Source organism: Petaurus breviceps, unplaced genomic scaffold (genome assembly GCF_028583685.1).
Source record: "Petaurus breviceps papuanus isolate PSGF00001 unplaced genomic scaffold, PetGlider_PUasm1.0 90775, whole genome shotgun sequence".
Classification (NCBI taxonomy): Eukaryota; Metazoa; Chordata; class Mammalia; order Diprotodontia; family Petauridae; genus Petaurus; species Petaurus breviceps.
Window position 1 is genome coordinate 10,507,704 of NW_027187342.1, and position 6,242 is coordinate 10,513,945.

Here is a 6,242-nt window from a genome sequence, read left to right on the forward strand (position 1 = left end):
GAGACACCTGCTGGTCATTTTTATTTATGCCTTTTGAACATTTTAGCCAAAAAATAAAATAAAATAAAAAGCCAGCCTAGGGGCACTAGTCTCCGAATTCTTGTGATCCTACCTGTACACACAGACTTTTATTTATAAATTATATACATATACTACTGTACTAATATATTGTGTCCACTATAAAATACACAAAATAGAAAATTTTAAAGGATTAAAGATGAATAAACAATATTTTAACTATAAAAAATTTAATACTACCAAGAAACCCTTTTTATTCTCACTAAAATTATTATTAAGCATTTATTTAAAAATTAGGCAATGTGATTGAATATGCATCATTTAAAAAAAGTCTTGGTTTAGCTGTTTGTGATACAACAATTATTAAGGTCTGGTTCCAAGTTGGACTTGTTTTGAGATTTACTTTTAAATGATCACTCTGACAGAGAGATGTCACAAAGAGACATAGATCAAAGAAGGTCATCATTGACTGTACTTACTAAATGAAAATTATGTGTATATATACACATATGTTTACATACACCTATATATGTATACACACATCAGATGATCCTCACAGCAACCTTGTGAAATAGGTAATTATTCCCATTTTACAAATGAGGATATTGAAGTTGAGATGGTTTAAGTGACTTGCCTACAATCACACAGCTAATAATAACAGTCTAAGAGACTTGAACCCAGATTTAAGGAAGCATTTGAATCTAAGTCTTCCTACAGCCAAGCCTTCTGCTCATGCCCTACAAAGTCCTACCTCTGCACAATGCATGATGCACCTCTCTCTCCCAACTCCAACTAAAAGGTTGGGAATCCTAGGGGATGATTACCACAAGCTGGAAGTACTCTGTGAATTTGCATTCCTTAAACTACAACTCACTGGTATCTTTACCTCAGATCTAGTCAGTCAGAGCACACAACTACTTCAAAGCAAAGGCATTTACTGAAATGATATTGTAAGAACAGGTGCCAGAAAACATCTCTCTTCTAAATCTGGGGCTCCTTTTCTGGCAAATGCATGATCATTGGGAAGAATGGGCACATGAAGAGTTTATAAGGAGAAAGAGAAGAATGAGTGGAAAAGATCTATGGTACAGATTATGATATGCAGTTGGCTCAACAACCCACATGTGGTAGTAGTGTTATTCTAACCCCTGCCTCCATTCTAGTCAGGCTAGTTTTTCTTTAAAAGGAACTGAGACCAGTTTCTCAATTCTCTGAGAATTGAGACCTTATTGGCTCAAGTTGCTGATATCACTTCTTGCTCACCTGCACCCAAAACAGCTATAAGGAGTTCCAGGAGCTCTTTAATGCTTGGTGAACCACACAGGGAAGCTCAGGTAAGAGAGCTACATTCTTTGGAATTAACTCAAGACGCCCTCTATGTATTATCTTGTTAATTATTCTTCTGCTTTGGCAAAGTAAACCTCCTTTTCTTAACTATTGAATGCCACATGAGTGTCTCATTTTCTCCTAATACCAATCCTAACCTCCCAGAAAACTGGTCTGAGTCAGACCAAGTTCAGAACATCATGCCAAGAGCTTGTATATAATGCCTTTGACAGATGTTGTGGACAGACAATGAAGTAGACCCAGAATTGAACAAGAGGAATAGAGAGGGCTGGGTTGCCTTTGGAAAACTAAGGAATGTTTTTAATGACCCCAAGAGTCTTAGCTTTTTAGTAAAAACTGTCAGGGATGCTGTGTGTGTTATGGAAAAGCAAGTCTCTGAAGAATTGTAGCTGAAGTGCATCGTGTGTTGAGTAGGTTGAAATACATTACCAAAGGAGAAATGCACAAAAAAAGAGGTATAGAGGAAGTCACCACAGAGATATATGGTATAGGAAACTTAGAGATGAAACTCTGGCTATCAGAACAGATTAGAAACTTCTCTGCAATTTATGGTCTAAGGGAGTCACCTTGTTCATTTAGAGGGTGACTTGCCCAGGATCACACAGCAAGTATGTGTCAGAGGTGGTGCTTGAACACAGGTCTTCCTGACTCCAAGGACAGCTCACTATGCCATAATGCCTCATTTGTTATCTGTGCAATATCAAAAGATTTAAAGTACAGTTGTGTTACTCCCCTGTGGAAAGAAAGGCATAGACCTGCCCAGGTTGAGAAGTCATGAACAGATGATGATTTTTGAAGGGAGTCTGCACATTGATGCAATCAAAATTCCATGAAATTATTGAAATCATTCTACTTACTAGCTCTCCGTTCAGTGTAGCTGAAGACACCCTCCAGGAAGCCCAGCACAGGCAGCACTTGGGTATCCAGATGAGGCATTTTCATCTGTTAACTCCTGCTACTCCTAAAGGAGAATGGACTGGTTACAATATTAAAGGATTTCCCTTTTTGGGGGGGGGGAGGGGAAAGGTGTTACTGCTTCTATTTAGCAACCAATGGGACCAGGAAGGTAGGAGCAGTTGTTATGGGAAGGCCAGTACACCCTTTTCTTTTTTTTTTTTGAGGGGGGAAAGCAAGTCAATTGGGGTTAAGTGACTTACCCAAGGTCACACAGATAGTGTGTTAAGTGTCTGAGGTTGAATTTGAACTTAGGTCCTCCTGACTCCAGGGCTGGTGCTCTATTCACTGTGCCACCTAGCTACCCCGGTACACCAATTTCTATCCTCAGCAACTAGCACAGTGGCTGTCAGTTAATAGGCTCTTAATAAAATCTTATTGATTGATTAATTGGAAAGCTATATGGTACTTGGAAAAAAGTACTCCATTATGAGTTCAGACCATACTCCCCCCCTTCAAAGTAAGGAGTATAATTCTTATAATAATAATGATAATGTTGGTGGTGATGGTGATGATGATGATAGCTTTTTATAGCACTTCAAGTTTTGCAAAGCACTTAACAAATATCTCATTTTATCTTTATGACAACCCTGGACAGTGGGTGCTATTATTATCCTCTTTTTACAGATATGGAAACTGAGGACAGAGGTTAAGTGACTTGCCCAGGGCCATACAGCTAATAACCTCACTGGGTTGCTTTGTGAATCAAAAGGAAATATAGAAGTGGAAGGATTGGGAAAATTTAAAGTGATGTGCAAATACAAATTGTGAGCCTCCCTGTCATTTCCTGATCCTGCTGATTCCAGGCTGTTAAAGTCACACCCTCCCTTAATTTTCAGACCCATTTTCTGTTCCTTCCAAGGCTTCCAGTCAATGTCTGAATACCAGTGAGTCAGACTAACCTCTTTTACCCATCTTAGCAGCCCTAAGAGAAATATTTTGAAGCTCCTTCTCAGAAGGGCATGCTAATGACCTAATTGTTTTTATGGCTCTGTGGTCAAGTTAAGAAGTACTTTGCAAATTGTGGACTAGGCCTCTGGCAATGAGAGAGGAAAGACAGTGAATGAATGGAGATTACTCTTGCCTACTTGTCTTAGTCTGATTGCTCTTAGAGTGAATAGACCTTGGGGTAAGAGCAGGTAAAGGGATAAATGTCGGGTCAGCGCTTTTAAAATGCTTGTCTATGGGAGAATTGCCATTATCATCATTGATGGCACACATTTAGGGAACAGGGCCCAAACATACTTTGAATGAAGCTCTGAGGAGAAAAATGGTGGAGAGAAACATATGAATGAGGTGATGAATTCCTTGAGAAAAGAGGTAGAATGACCTATGGGCTAGTAGGTAGCAACCACCACAATCTGTATAGGGTGATATAAATTAAAAAAAAAATCTTTGTTCAGGCTTTGCCCTCAGTAATGAAGCAAACCCAGGAAGGGGAAATTTAAAGCAGTTTATTGTAGCGCCCAAGACAAAAAGTGCAGCCAAGCATCAAATTTAGACGTATTTCTTGATAAAAGAGGACAATCCTTCATATTTCTAAAAAAGGATGGGGTAGTGCCATCACAGAGACAAGTTTACAGAAATGGTACTAAATGAGGGTCAAAGCACATGTTACTCTTGGCATGTACTGCAGTCTCCCTATGTTTGGATTGGCATGTACTGCAACCACCCCTTACGAGAAGGTAGAAATATACAGCTAGGAAAAGGGAGAAGGGGAATCATGGGTTCACTTGAATTAATTTGGCCCTTGTGGTCAAATTTTGTACAAATTGAATGAACCTCAACAGAGATTGCTGATTATTGAGGCAGATGGAGGGTCTGGCAATGGCAGGTACTCCTCCCCCTCTTCCCAGTTAATTTTTCTCTTCTCCAAGTTATACAGCCCCATTTCTTTCAATTTGCCCTCATATAACATGGTCTTTAGTCCTATTGCTGAGAAGCACTCTGGCTTGTCAATTTCCTTCCTAAAATGCATTTCACAGAAGTGAAAATAGTATTAAACATGAGGTACAAGGAAGAGAGGGCAAGGCAGGGTCACAATCTCCCTCATTCCAGACACTTTGCATCTATTAACTTAGTCAAAGATTGCTTTAGCTTTTTCAACTTGTATACCCAAATGAACTCAATGACTCAAGCTGTACTTATAGTCCAATTAAACCTTAGAATAGTTTTTCACGTGAACTACTGTCTAGCTACTTTCCATTCTACCTTGTGCAAATTATTTTAAGCCAAAATGGAAGACTTTAAATTTATCTTTATTCAGCTGTTTCTTACTACATCTAGTCCCTTTCTCTGTTCTATTGAGATCTTTATGGGTCCCAATTAAATCATCTAACATTATATTAGTTATTCTTTACCGTTTCATGCAATTGGCAGATTTGATAAGCATGCCTTCTAGGACTTTATCCAAATCACTGATAAAAATGTTGAACAGGGAAGAGTCTTGTAGCCCTGCTTTAAAAATCTTCTTCTAGGTGGACATGATCTATTAATGAACATTTTTTGGTCCATTTATTTAATGAATGTCTTGTAATATTGCTCAAACTAGTAGATACATTGCCAAATCTCTTGCTAACATCAAGTTATATCATATTCATGGCATTCCCTGAACTCCCAGTCTAACACAGGCAGAGAAGTCTTGTGCTTTCCAGAAGACAATTTTAAAACCTATAAGCTTTGGCTGGCAGATATACATGAAAAAGGCAATCATGGGGAAGGGAAAGTGATTTTTTTTTTTTAAGGAGAGTGAATTTTAAAAAAGAAATGGACTTCATAACCCCAGAGTCTGCAATGTTCCTTTGGGTGGTTTATTAGGAGCACAGTCCCTAGAAATGGGTTTTCAGGGCACAAGAAGGGTTAACTGGGAGTTACAAGAACTTTTCTAACCTTAAGTCAGATAGTTGTCTTGGGTCACAGACTTCAAATTATCACCAGATACAGGTTACATTGTGGAAGGCTTTTATTGGCTTAGCGATATGAGGTGACTGATAACCTCAAGTGGCTAAACAATGAAAGCTTAGATGGCAGCAGAGAACCAAGATGCTGTTGGTGAGCTGGAGACCAGTAGATGGCAGCAGAGAGCAGCTTGGCATCCAGAGACTCAGATACAGCTTGTGAAGTTCTTTGAAGATGTGTCATTCTCAGAGAGTTAAATATGCCCATGGTAGATAATGCAATGAGCGAACAGAGATACACTCATCAGCAAAATACTGCACAGAATGGTAACATTCTATCTTTTGCTTTTTTTAAAATTAAGCTACTTTCTTATCTCTAGTTCACAGGATTATAGATTTAGAATTAGAAGGAACCTCAGCTGTCATCTAGTCTTAGGATCATAGAGTTATAACTGGAAGATAACTTAGAGATCATTCAGCCCAACCCCCTCATCTTAAATATGAGGAAGCTGAGGCCCAGAGAGTTTAAGTGACTTAACTAAGGTCACACAGATAGTAAGTAAAAGGCAGAACCTAGGTACTCTGACTCCAAATCCAGCCCTGTCTCCAAACTCCAGAACTCTGGGGCATTTCCCCCTTTGTCCATGATTTTCCAAAGATCACCAGTAGAGATTCAACAGTTCTTCCTCAGGTCTTTTCAGTACTTAAGGATATAGTCTGCCTTGGTCTAGAGACTTGAACACATTGTGGGGAGATTGGGGATTTCTTACCAATTCTTTCTGCTCTTTTGATTTTCTCTTTATCATTTTTGGTCTTTCTTTCTCAAGCTGGATATTATTCTCCTTAATGGGGGAAACAGAAGTATGAATTTGTGTTGCCCTTTCTCTGTTATATATTATCATTGCTCCATCATGTACTTTCAAAAAATAAATCAATAAGTATTTATTTATTAAGTACCAAACAGTTCTTGCCCTCAGGAAGCTTTCTTTCTATGTTTGACACAAATACATAAATATGTATACATAT

At 38.6% G+C, this 6,242-nt stretch overlaps 1 protein-coding gene across 1 annotated transcript in view; it reads left to right on the top strand.

The window, feature by feature from the left end:
• Positions 1-961: 961 nt before the first annotated feature.
• The window catches only part of WDPCP (WD repeat containing planar cell polarity effector), a 519,354-nt gene continuing 514,073 nt past the window's right edge, over positions 962-6,242 (top strand). The window contains exon 1 of the mRNA XM_069068996.1: positions 962-1,352. The gene's annotated coding sequence lies outside the window, so the exon portion shown is untranslated. The remainder of the gene's footprint in view (positions 1,353-6,242) is intronic.